The 12,500-nt window shown below is 49.9% G+C and overlaps 1 long non-coding RNA gene across 1 annotated transcript in view; it reads left to right on the plus strand.

The window, feature by feature from the left end:
- Positions 1-6,318: 6,318 nt before the first annotated feature.
- Positions 6,319-12,500, plus strand: part of LOC119583865 — a 78,816-nt gene continuing 72,634 nt past the window's right edge. The window contains exon 1 of the long non-coding RNA XR_005229738.1: positions 6,319-6,457. This is a non-coding gene — a long non-coding RNA (uncharacterized LOC119583865). The remainder of the gene's footprint in view (positions 6,458-12,500) is intronic.

The following is a 12,500-nucleotide window of genomic DNA, read 5'->3' on the forward strand; positions in this document are numbered from 1 at the left end:
GGCAACAGCGCAGGTGGGGAGAATCCAGCTTCCCTGCGTCTGTGTCTGTCTTTGTCTGTGCCTGTGTCTTTGTCTTTAACTGTGTCTGTGCCTGTGTCTTTGTCTTTAACTGTGTCTGTGCCTGTGTCTTTGTCTTTAACTGTGCCTGTCTTTGTCTTTAACTCTGTCTGTGCCTGTGTCTTTGTCTTTAACTCTGTCTGTGCCTGTGTCTTTGTCTGTGTCTGTGTCGTTGTCTGTTCGTGTGTCCGTCTGTTGCCTTCTCGTTTCACGTATTCTGGCGTGGCGTTGCGTAATGGTGGGGTTGAACTCTGTTGAGAGCGAGTTTGTATTCATTCCCTTTCTCTCTCCCTGTTTCGCCTCGTGTGCTTTTGGTCGCTATCATTTTCCGCTTTTGTTGTTGCTGTTATTGCGTTCGATTCCTTTCTGTCTTCCAGTTCTTGTTCGTTTTGCCTCCTCCTCCTCCTCCTCCTCCTTCTCTTTTACCCCCTGTTTCTCGTTTACCTCCTCTTCCTCCTCTACCACCACCTCCTTCTCCTTCTTCTCCTTCTCATTCTCCTCCCTCCTCCTCCTCCTCCTCCTCCTCCTCCTCCTCCCGTTCTCCTCCTCCCATTCTCCCCCTCCCCCTCCCCTTCCCCTTCTCCTTCTCCTTAGAACATGACTTGCTCGCGGAAGTGCACAGATCCATCACACCTTTGCGTGCATGATGAAAGAGCAACGACAAATCATGCAAATTGGCGATCTTGTTTCGGATGGATGGGTTGGGATGGGGGATAAGGTGGGGTAGCGGGAGGGGGAGGGGGGGGGAGATACAGTTTGGAGGGGCTAGGGGAGAATGGTAGGGGAGAGAGAGAGGGAATGTCCATTTAGGTGGGGTTGGGGAGAGGGAGGGGGGTAAGTGGTAGGGGAAAGAGAAGGGGGAGGTACAGTCAGGAGGGGTTGGGGGAGAGTGGTGGGGAGAGGGAGGGGGAAGGTACATTTAGGAGGGGTTGGGGGATAGTGGTAGGGGAGAGGGAGGGGAAGGTACATTTAAGAGAGGTTGGGGGAGAGTGGTGGGGGAGATCCAGTTGGGGAGAGGGGTTAGGGAGACTAGAGTTAGCAGGGGTTGGGGGAGAATAGTTTTGTAGAGAGAGGGGGGGGGGCAGTATAGAATTGAGGAGGAAGGAAGGGAATGGTAGGGGGTGGATAAGAGGAGGGAGGAAATAAGGCGGAGTAGGGGAGGGAATCGAGAAGGAATGAGAGAAGAGGTGAATAGTAGAGTAGAGTAGAGTAGAGTAGAGTAGAGTAGAATAGAGTTGAAGAGCGGTGAAGTGTAAAAAAAAAGAGAAAAGAAGAGGAAAGGAAAGGAAAAAAAAATACCCGTTAAAAAGAAGAAATATCTTATTGATATTTCCCTCCCGAAAGTCATGTTGCATTACAGCCCACACACTTCACTGCGGCTTGACTGACCGTGATGGCGGCGAGCCTGACGTGAACGTATGCTCTCTTGGGGACGGGGTGGGCGGTGGGTGGGCGTGGGGGCGGGGTGTGGGTGAGGAGAGGGCGGTGGATGGGCATGGGCGGTGGGTGGGCGTGGGCGGGGTGTGGGTGAGGAGAGGGCGGTGGATGGGGATGAGCGGTGGGTGGGCGTGGGGGCGGGGTGTGGGTTAGAAGAAGGCGGTTGATGGGCGTGGGCGGTGGGTGGGCGTGTCAGTAGGGGGATAAAGAAGGGTGTGTGGAGGGTGTTGGGTGGAAGCTGGAAGGTGGGGAGGCAGGGATCGAGAGAAATTTCCTGTTGCGTGGGCTGACTGGGTAGACGTATGGACAAAATTGCGTAGATAAAAAAGGTAATAGTGATGATAGTAGTTGCAATAGTAGTAGTAGGAGTAATGATAATAATAATGATATTGGTCATGGTAATATTAATATAGATTATATGGATGATAATGGGAAGTATGCTAATACTAATGATAATGATAAGGTTATAATGGCAGTGGTAATAGTAAGATTGATACTGATAATAATGATGGGTGATAATAATGATAATAATGATGATAATAATAATAGCAATAAATCATGAAAGAAACAAGAAGACACAAGAGGAATATGCCATGAAACGATAATGTACCTGCAAATTCTGAACGCAGAATTCCTCGAAAACTCCTTCCACGCGGTAATCAGCGAAACGGAAACAGAAGCAGAAACACCATCGCTTAGATTCTTCAGTCCGCAAACAGTGAGCTTTTGTTCGAATCCCAGCAATCGCCTCATATGACGAGATTTTTTTTTCTTTCTCGAAAAATTGCCCCCTGTTACGTCACGGCCGGAGATATTGGGATGTTGACTTGGTTTCTTTCCTCGTAGTCATTTTCGAGAGAGGGAGATAGGGAGATGGAAAAATAGAGGGAGAAGGAGGGAAAGGGAGAGAGGGAGAGTAGAGGAGAGGAGAGAGAAGGATAGAAAGGACGAGTTAAGAAGGGAAAGGAGGCGAGAGGGATAGATGAAGGGAAGACGAGAGAAGGACGAGTGAGGGACAGGGAAAGGAGAGGAAGGAGAGCAGAAATAGAATGAAAAGGCCCTTACGCCGCTCAGAAGAGAAGGGAATGGAAGGCAAGGGAGAGCGAGGAGAGGGAGAGGAGAGTAAAAAAAGAATAAGGAAGGATAACCCGGAGAAAGTAGAAGGCGATGAAAGGGGAGAAGGAGAAGGATTGAGTAGCACAAAATTAAAACGGGTAAGGAGAAAAAAAAGCTAGATAAAGGAAGGGAAAAGCAATAGGAATAAAGAAAGGAAAGAACGGAGGATAAACGTTGAAGAAAGGCTTGAGAGGAAGGGGGAGGAAGGGGAAGGAGAATGGGAGGTGGAGGAGAAGAAAGTTGAAGGAAACGGAGAGAAGGAAGGGGAAGGAAGGAGAAGGAGAAGGGAAGGTGAGGGGAAGAGAGAAAAGAAGTGGAAGGAAGAAAGAGAAGGAAAGGAAGGGGAGGAAAAGAAGAAGGGAAAGGAGGAGGAGAAGGGGAAAGGGAAGGGGAGGGGGGAGGGGAAATAGAAATAGAAGGAGAAGGTAGGAGAAGGGGGCAGGGGAAGAAGGGGGCAGGGGAAGAAGCACTGATGCGAAGAGAAAGGAAGGGGAAGAGAGGGAAGGGTGAGACAAAGATTGAGGAAGAGAGAAAAGAAGGGGAGAGAAGGATGAAGGTGAAGGAAGAGAGAGAAGGATGAGGAGAGAAAATTGGGAAAAAATGAAAGGATGGAAAAAGAGAAATATGAAGGATTTATATGCGTTAATATGTTGTTATATTTAGGTATGAATGCGTGCATGTATAAGTGCAACTATACATACATACATACATACATAAATGCTTACATAAATACATACATACGCGCACGCACGCACGCACGCACGCACGCACGCACGCACGCACGCACGCACGCACGCAAACAACACACACACACTCACACACACACACACACACACACACACACACACACACACACACACACACACACACACACACACACACACACACACACACACACACACACACACACACACACGTACGTACGTACGTACGTACGTACGTACGCACGCTCACACATGCTTCAAAAGTTTTTCAGGAACGCATGGTAATAGCCTACTGTAAAGGAAGGGGAAGGGAAGGGCCTTAAAGAGGGGAAAGGGGATAAAATGATAAAGGGGAGAAGGCATAGGATGAAAAGGATTTGTTGTAATGGAGGTAGGGGCGTGGAAGGAGGAGGAGGAGGAGGAGGAGGAGGAGGGGAAGAAGAAGGAGAAGGAGAAGGAGAAGGAGAATGATGGACTGAATATCCGCGAGTGAAAGTTGATATCATAAGAGAGAGAGGGGAGAGGACGGAGAGGAGGGGGAGAGAGAAGTGAGGAGATAGGGGAGAGAAGAGAGGGGCTATGGGAGGGATGGGAGTGAAGGGAAGGTGGGGAGAGAAGGAAAGAGTTGAGTTGAAAGTCGAAGAGACGAGAGTCAAGAATTGAGAGTCGAAGGGACGTGAGTCGAGTGTCGAGAGTCGAAGGACGCGAGTCGAGTGTCGAGAGTCGAAGGGACGCGAGTCGAGTGTCGAGAGTCGAAGGGACGCGAGTCGAGTGTCGAGAGTCGAAGGGAGCGAGTCGAGTGCGAGAGTCGAAGGGACGTGAGTCGAGTGTCGAGAGTCGAAGGGACGCGAGTCGAGTGTCGAGAGTCGAGGAGCGACGAAGTCGAGGACGGAGTCGAGTAGTGTGTCGAGAGTCGAAGGGACGCGAGTCGAGTGTCGAGAGTCGAAGGGACGCGAGTCGAGAGTCGAAGGGACGTGAGTCGAGTGTCGAGAGTCGAAGGGACGCGAGTCGAGTGTCGAGAGTCGAAGGGACGCGAGTCGAGTGTCGAGAGTCGAAGGGACGTGAGTCGAGTGTCGAGACTCGAAGGGACGTGAGTCGAGTGTCGAGAGTCGAAGGGACGCGAGTCGAGTGTCGAGAGTCGAAGGGACGCGAGTCGAGTGTCGCAGAGTCGAGGCGACGCCGAGTCGAGTGTCGAGAGTCGAAGGGACGCGAGTCGAGTGTCGAGAGTCGAAGGGACGGAGTCGAGTTCGAGAGTCGAAGGGACGCGAGTCGAGTGTCGGAGTCGAAGGGACGCGATTGGAAGCGAAGGAACCAAGTCTATGCGAAATCAAGACCCACATCGAATCGAAGAGCGGGTGAAAAGAGAAACGCATATCAAACGATCAAAGCCATCCGACTTGCCCGACGCCGACGCCCTCCCTTGCCCCGACGACCGACGCCCCTCCCTTGCCCCGACGACGACCGCGGCCCTCCCTTGCCCCGACGACGACGCCCCTCCCTTGCCCCGACGACGACCGACGCCCCTCCCTTGCCCCGACGACGACCGACGCCCCTCCCTTGCCCCGACGACGACCGACGCCCCTCCCTTGCCCCGACGCCCGACGCCCCTCCCTTGCCCCGACGCCCGACGCCCCTCCCTTGCCCCGACGCCCCTCCCTTGCCCCGACGCCCGACGCCCCTCCCTTGCCCCGACGACGACCGACGCCCCTCCCTTGCCCCGACGACGACCGACGCCCCTCCCTTGCCCCGACGACCGACGCCCCTCCCTTGCCCCGACGACCGACGCCCCTCCCTTGCCCCGACGACCGACGCCCCTCCCTTGCCCCGACGCCCGACGCCCCTCCCTTGCCCCCGCCCGAAGCACGAAGGGCGAAGGGCGTGGAGGACGTTCTGTGGGGGGGAGGGGGGTGGGGGTGGGGGGGAGGGGTTTCCAGGGTAACGAGGGGATCGGCTGCCTCGCGACTTCGCTCGTGGAAGGATGGAAGGATGGGGAGGCTGGCAGGATGGGAGGATGGCTGGGAGTTGGTTTGCAGGATGGTGGGATGTGAGAGCTGGAAAGTGCGAGGAGTGATGGCAATGGGGACAATGGTGGCGAGGTAATGGGGGAGGCGGGGGGCGATGGTTGAGATGTTGCAAGGATGGGGAGGCGGCTGATGGCGTGGCTGGCGAGTGGAAACTAACGATGATGATGGGTTGGTAGAGTGGAAAGGACAGCGGAAGGCGATATGCATGGTGATCGGATAGTAGGCAAGGTAATACCAAGGCAACTTTGCTGATAGCTCTGGGTAAACATGGCTGATGAGGGCAGGCGTGCGTGCGTGGCGATAGGTGAATGAAGGATGTGCGGTTGTGGATGGGAGGCGGGGGCGGGAAGTAGGAAGGTAATAAGGTGGGTTGGAAATGGTGATAGGGCGGAAGGGTAGATAGGGGGATAGGACAGTGGGTAGATGGGGAGGTGGGGAATAGATAGATATGGAGTGGGGAAGAGGGAAATGGGGATTAGGTAGGAGATTCTGCGCACGCCCGATGAGGCGACGGGTAGTCGGGATTTGACCGGGGGCTGCGGGTCTGCCTTCCGCGCCGATGAAAGCAAAAAGGCATCGATAGACATTTGCCCCGTGGGCGTCGGAGGAGGTTGGGGCGGCACAAAAGGTATCCCTGCCGTCGCCATTAAAGCCAGGTGATTATTTTCTTATCCCGAAGGCGCCCGGTGGGAGGAGGGGCGTTGATTGCACTTGCCTCATTTTAACTTGTTGTGGTCGTGTTGATTGGGTGTTTTGGCGCGGTGCTCAGGCGGCAGAGTACGGTTGTACGTACATGTACACACACGCACACGTACACACATACACACACACACACACACACACACACACACACACACACACACACACACACACACACACACACACACACACACACACACACACACACACACACACACACACACACACACACACACACACACACACACACACACACACACACACACACACACACACACACACGCACACACACACCCTTTTCCATTTTCCATTTTCCATTTTCCATTTCAGCTGTCCCTAATGTGATTAATCAAAGAAGCTAACTATTTTTCTTTCCTCCAGGGACGGAGCAGTACCGAGGACATGGCTGTAGATGAAGACGTAAGTAATCTGTCTTATGCCTTTCTGTTGATTAATCTAAGACGCTGTAGCCGGCTGATGGGTCTCGGAATATCGGATTATTCTGTGGAGGGGGGAGGCTGGGAGGAGAGGGGGTAAACAGTAGCAGAAGTCGTGGTAGTATTAGTAGTTGTAGTAATAGTGGTAATTGTAGTATTAGTAATAATGGTAATTATATAGTAGTAGTAATTATACTAGTAGTAGTAGTGGTAACAGTAGTATTAATTGTTGCAGTAGTCTCAGTTTTGGTACTTACTGTTGTAGTTATAATTACAGTTACAATGGTAGTAGTAGTAGTAAATAGTAGAAGTAGAAGTAATAGTAGTAGTAGTAATAGCAGTAGTAATAGAAGTAATAATAGTAATAGTAGTAGTAGAAGTAATAGTAGTAGTAGTAATAGCAGTAGTAGTAACAGTAGTAGTAGTAGTACAAGTTGTAGTAGTAGTAGTAGTATGTGTTTATGTAGAATTAGCAGAAGAGCCGCGCGCCTCAAAAAGCGAAAAATGCGAGGCACGGGGGAGAGTGAATGCAATCCCAGCCGCCAGCGATGAATTCAAGGCAACAGCGTGCAAGTGCGGCCAGGCTGACCCTCGGATGACAAGGAATGTGTGTTTGTGCGATTGACTCAGGACGGGGCGTGGTGTGTGGCGGGGTGGGGGGAGGGGGTGGTGGGATGGGTGTGTGGGTGGGAGGGGAAGGGGGAAGGGGGAGGAGGGATGCTTCGTAAACATTCTTCGCTTTTATTTTGCTTTTCTTGTCCTTGCTGGTCTTTTTTTTTTTTGTTTTATGGTTTTGTTTTACCTACGTCTCTCTCTCTCTCTCTCTCTCTCTCTCTCTATATATATATATATATATATATATATATATATATATATATATATATATATATATATATATATATATCATCTCCATCTCCATCTCCCGCCCTCTCTCCCTCCCCCCCCTCCCCGCCCCCCCCCTCTCTCAGTCTCCTTTCCATTTTGTCTTCATTCCATACATTCCTTTCCGGTCTCCCCTACCCTCCCTTCCTCTCATTCCACCCTACTTCACCTGCTAACGTCCGTCCGTGTAATGCAACCATCGAGTTGATTATCCCCTCCGCCTCGATTGTTTCCCCCGCCCACGTCCCCTCTGCACTTGACGTCATCGCCCTCCGGTGACGTAATCACGGTGACGTCACACGTGCTTGGCAACGCTGGGCAGTCTTTATGGATTACCTGCCACGTGATGGATTGTCGTTTGATTTTGGAGTGTGTGAGGGAAGGAAAATATTGATGCCTTATTAGATCTGTTATTCGGATGGTGGTGTTAATAGTGTTATTACAGCGATAGAGGGGTAGGGTGTGTGTGTGTGCGTGTGTGTGTGTGTGTGTGTGTGTGCGCGCATGTGTGTGCATGTGTGTGTTTTATGTACGTGCGCATTGTGTGTGTGCGTGTGCGTATGTGTGCGTCGCCGAGGGGGAAATTCCCGGAGAGTTCTCGGTTTACGGACCTTTAAGCATCCTTCTCGCTTTTCCCTTTCCCTTCTCTTTTGTTTCCTTGCTTTATTCGAAATTTCACTTGTGCCTTTTCCCTTTTTTATTTTTGTTTTCTTTATCGTCTCTCTCCATTTTCTTTTTTTTCGCTTCTTTTGTCACCTCTCGGCGCGTTCTGTTATCGCCTCTTTTCGTTTCGTTTTCCGTTTTTCTTGGCGCTTCCTTACACTTTCGTTTTCTTTTTTTCTTGGCGGTTTTATTTTGTGATTTTATCTTCTTAGGTGTATAAATATATGTATATATGTATGTATATGTATATATATGTATGCATATGTATATATATATACATGTATATGTATATATGTGTATATGCGTGTATATATATGTATATATATATAATGTATATATATGTATATATATATGTATATAAATGTGTGTATATATATATATATATATATATATATATATATAATTTTTTTTTTCAACGGCCATTCATTCCACTGCAGGAGATAGGCCTCTCTCATTTCACGATTGAGAGGTTATTTAGCAGTACTGCCCTTGCCTGATTGGATGCCCTTCCTGATAAACCGGTACGCTAACACGGCGGCAACTTCCCCTACGACACCTGCGTTTGACTTTCTCAAGGCGATATGCATTTTCTCGCCGTGAGATCGGCTCGAGCCATTAGTCGGAGCGCAGGCATTTTTACGACTGCCGCGGCGGGGAATTAAACTCGGGACCATGAGGGTCCAGTGCTCTGACCACTAGACCATCGCGGCAGTCATATGTATATATATTTCATTTCTATATTTATATATTTATTTTTCCCCCTTTTTTCTTCTTTCATCTTCTTCGATGTTTTAAATGTATTTCCTTGTAATCCCACCCCGTAGCCTTTACCTTCCGCCTCTGTATTCTCTTCTTATTCTCATCTATATTCCGGGTTTCTCCCCACCCTCATTCCCTCCTCCTTCCCTTCCCTTCCCTTCTCTTTGAGAGTGAGATAGAGATAGAGAGACTGAGAGAGAGAGGTTGTGTGTGTGTGTGTGTGTGTGTGTGTGTGTGTGTGTGTGTGTGTGTGTGTGTGTGTGTGTGTGTGTGTGTGTGTGTGTGTGTGTGTGTGTGTGTGTGTGTCTGTTCGTCGGCCTTTGTCTTTGCTGTTTAACCCGGACCGTGATGTTTAAGCGTATCCTGTGTATCCTTTTTTCTTTCTGTTGTCATTTCTCCGAATTTTATTCATTTTTTCTTTTGATCGGAATTTGGATGTAATCGGGGCTCTTTCTGTGTTTATTTATTTATTTTATTTGTTTTATTTATCTGGTCGGTTAAAGGCTGACTGTGCATTTATTGGTTCGAACTTGACGGTTTTTACTATTGCAATGAAGATGATGTCCTAATAATGGTGATTGCAATAGAGTCCGTATTACTTTGTCTTCGTCACGTTTTCTTTCCACTATTATCGACTATTCTTACTTTCCTCATTCTCTCTCTTTCTCTTTCTCTTTCTCTCTCTGTCTTTCCCCTCCCTCCCCCTTCCCTTTCCCCTTCCCCTCCCCCATTTTCTTTTCTCTGTCATTTACTTTTTTCCCTTCCCTTTCCCCTTCCCGTCACCTCTCCTTTTTCATCTTCCTCTCCTCTACTCTCTGTCTTCCTCTTCCCTCTTCCTCTCCTTACCCCCCTCCCCTCCCCTCCCCTCCTATCTCTCCATCTCTCCATCTCCCTCCTCTTTCCACCTGTCCTCCATCCCTGACCTTTCATCCTCCCCGTCTCGTCCTTTGACCTTTGGCCTCCCCGCCGGTCATCACTACGAAGCGCGTATTAGGTTTTTAGCCATTTGTCAGCGTGATGGCGTCGTGGATGGTCGTTCGTCCACTGTGAGTATGCTGGATGGGGTCGCAGTTGGTCGTAGCTGGTCGTTCGTCCGCCTGGCATGTTTGATGGCGCGTCCATTGTGCGTAGTAGGTGGGGTCGGGGCTGGTCGGAGCTGGTCGTTCGTCCGTCAAGTATATTTGGTGCTGCTGTTGGTCATTCGTCTACTGAGTGTGTTTGACGGTGTCGTGGCTGGGGGTGGGTCGTTCGTCCGCCAGGTACATTTGATGCTATGGTCGTCCGTTCGTCAGATGAGTAGAGTAGAAGGCGTCGTGGCTGTGGGGTGGCCGGTCGTTCGTAAGTATGTTTGACGGTGACGAGTGACTAGGGGGCGGCTGCTGGTCGTGGCTGGTCGTTCGCGTCTCCGCCAATCTGTTTTGATGTCGCCTGCCAAATAGCCGTAGTAATGGGTCTTCATGGCTAATGGCGGCTGGGTCGTAGCTGGTGGTTCACCTGCCAAGTTCATCCGATGCTATGGCCAGTCGTTCGTCCGAGTGAGGGGACGTGACCTGGCTTTGTTTTGCCCTCCCTCCTTTCGTCAGTGGGAGGGGAGAGAGAGGGAAGAAATGATTAAATGAGAGGTTAGAGGGAAGGAAGGGGAGAGGCAAGTGGAGGAGGAGGAGGAGGAGGAGGAGGTGATGTACGTGAGGTAGGAGTATTCTTATATGATTAGGATTAGTATTAGTCTTCTTATTTGAGTCCTTAATAGTGGACGGGAGGAGAGTATAAGAAGAGAGAGAAGACGTCGGGAAGGTAATAAAGCGAATGCTAGAAGGGAAGGGTGGGAATGAATGAACGAATCTAAATGCGAGTAAGATGAATGGATTGAAGGCATGGGAATTAAATAATTTTGAATTACTAAATTGAATTAAGTAAATTATAAGTTACTGTTCTTTATTTATGGTAATTTATTCATTTTTCATTAATTAAACCTTCTGTGTGCTTTTTTTGTGCACTTTGTATAATTAAGGTAATTCAAGAGCGGCATGGAATGAAAGGAAGGGATGTGAAGGGAAAAGTCAGGGAGAATATGAGACATTGCTGTAGATTTACGAAATGTTCACATGGAATTTGTGAACGAAAATCGCAAAGAAGGCAGCTTAAATCAAAGAGAAAAAGCGTAGAATCAAAAGAAGGTGAATTAAAGAGAATGCAGGGTATGGGAGTAATTAAATGAATGTAACTGTAATGAAACGAATACATGCAAGAAAAAAAAAGAGAAAAGGGTCATTTGAAAACGGCAAAAATGATTGGAAAGGAGTAAAAGGAAAAAAAAAAGAAAGTAAAAAAATGTGACTGACAAATGGAGCCGGACGAACAAACACAAATAAGGCCTAAAGGGACATAAGATATTGTGGCCTTAATTGACCTGACCGTGTAGACAGGAAGGGGAAAGGTGGGGGAGGGGAAGGGGAGAGGGGAAAGGGGCAGAGGGAGGAAGGGGGAGGGGAAAAGATGGGTCTATTGATAGGGAAAATGGGCGAAGAGGGAGTAAGGGGATGGGAACATTTATGGGGAAGGGTATGGAACGGGCGGATTGAGTGAGGTGGGAGTGGAAAAGATGTGTATATAGGAGAGGTGAAGGATGTGAGAGGATGATGGGAAAGGAAGGGGAGAGGGAGATGGAAAGGAAGGGTTGTGGGGTTCAGGACAAGGGGGTGAGTGTTTCTGCCTGTCATACTACTGACTCTTTGTTAGATATCGTGGTCCTGCTCTTGCATGCGACCGGCTGTTCCTTTTGATTGGGCCAGGGCCTCGTGCTTGTGTCCGGGCTGGGGGAGTGAGAGGGCAGGGTAGGGAGATGGTATGTGAAGGTAGGGAGGAAGAGTAGATGGACGAGGGGAAGAAAAGGATAGTTAAGAGATAGGAGATAATAGAGATAGGAGGTGGAAGTCTATTGGAAAGGAAAGGTGGATATGGATGGGAGAGTGGAGGATAGGGTAGGAGTCTATTGGATGGGTTAATATTTAGAATAGAGGTTGAGAGAGGAGGAAGTGTCATGCGATCTAAGGGGGCCGACAGCAGTAGGCGTAATTGAAGTCTCGCACGTGGGCCACGTCTGCCTGAGATGACGTCACTTGTTAACAGAGCTTTGGATAGAGGGACAGAGGGGAGTGGTGTTATGTTATGTGAGGAGGGGTCCCTCTCCTATGTGAGGGTCAGTGTTAAGGGGCGGGGGGGGGAGAGGGAAGGAGGAGAGGAGGAGAAGGGGCCGGGGTGGGAGCCGGAGGGGGGGGGGGGGTCAAGGGCGTGAAATGTACCGTAATGGCCGGCTTTCCCTCTGCTCTCCTCTTCCTACTTCATATAAATATATCGTCCGTTCCTCACTACCTCGTTATTCATTCCCCTTCATCTACATCTATTGCAAATGTAGATGGGGAGATTTTAGTTCGAGTCGTTCCTGAATCCACAGGAGTTGTGCGGGAGTAGAGTGCGCTGCTCATCTGTGGCGCATGGAGTGCGTGGCGGCGCCCACCCCCTTTCAGACGCCCGGGCCCCTCTGAAGGTGCGACCTGGCGGGGTCTCTCGGGACTGAAGTACCTCTGGGAGTCCTCGTTGGGATGGCCTCGGGGGGGGGGGGGGATCATTGGCCCTCCGGGGTCGTCGTCATCTGTATTTGGGCTTGTGTGCCGCGGTTTGTGACGCTGCTGCTCCGCGATGAATAGGAGGGGGGGGGGAGG

This window comes from Penaeus monodon, chromosome 2, assembly GCF_015228065.2.
Source record: "Penaeus monodon isolate SGIC_2016 chromosome 2, NSTDA_Pmon_1, whole genome shotgun sequence".
NCBI classification, from domain to species: Eukaryota; Metazoa; Arthropoda; class Malacostraca; order Decapoda; family Penaeidae; genus Penaeus; species Penaeus monodon.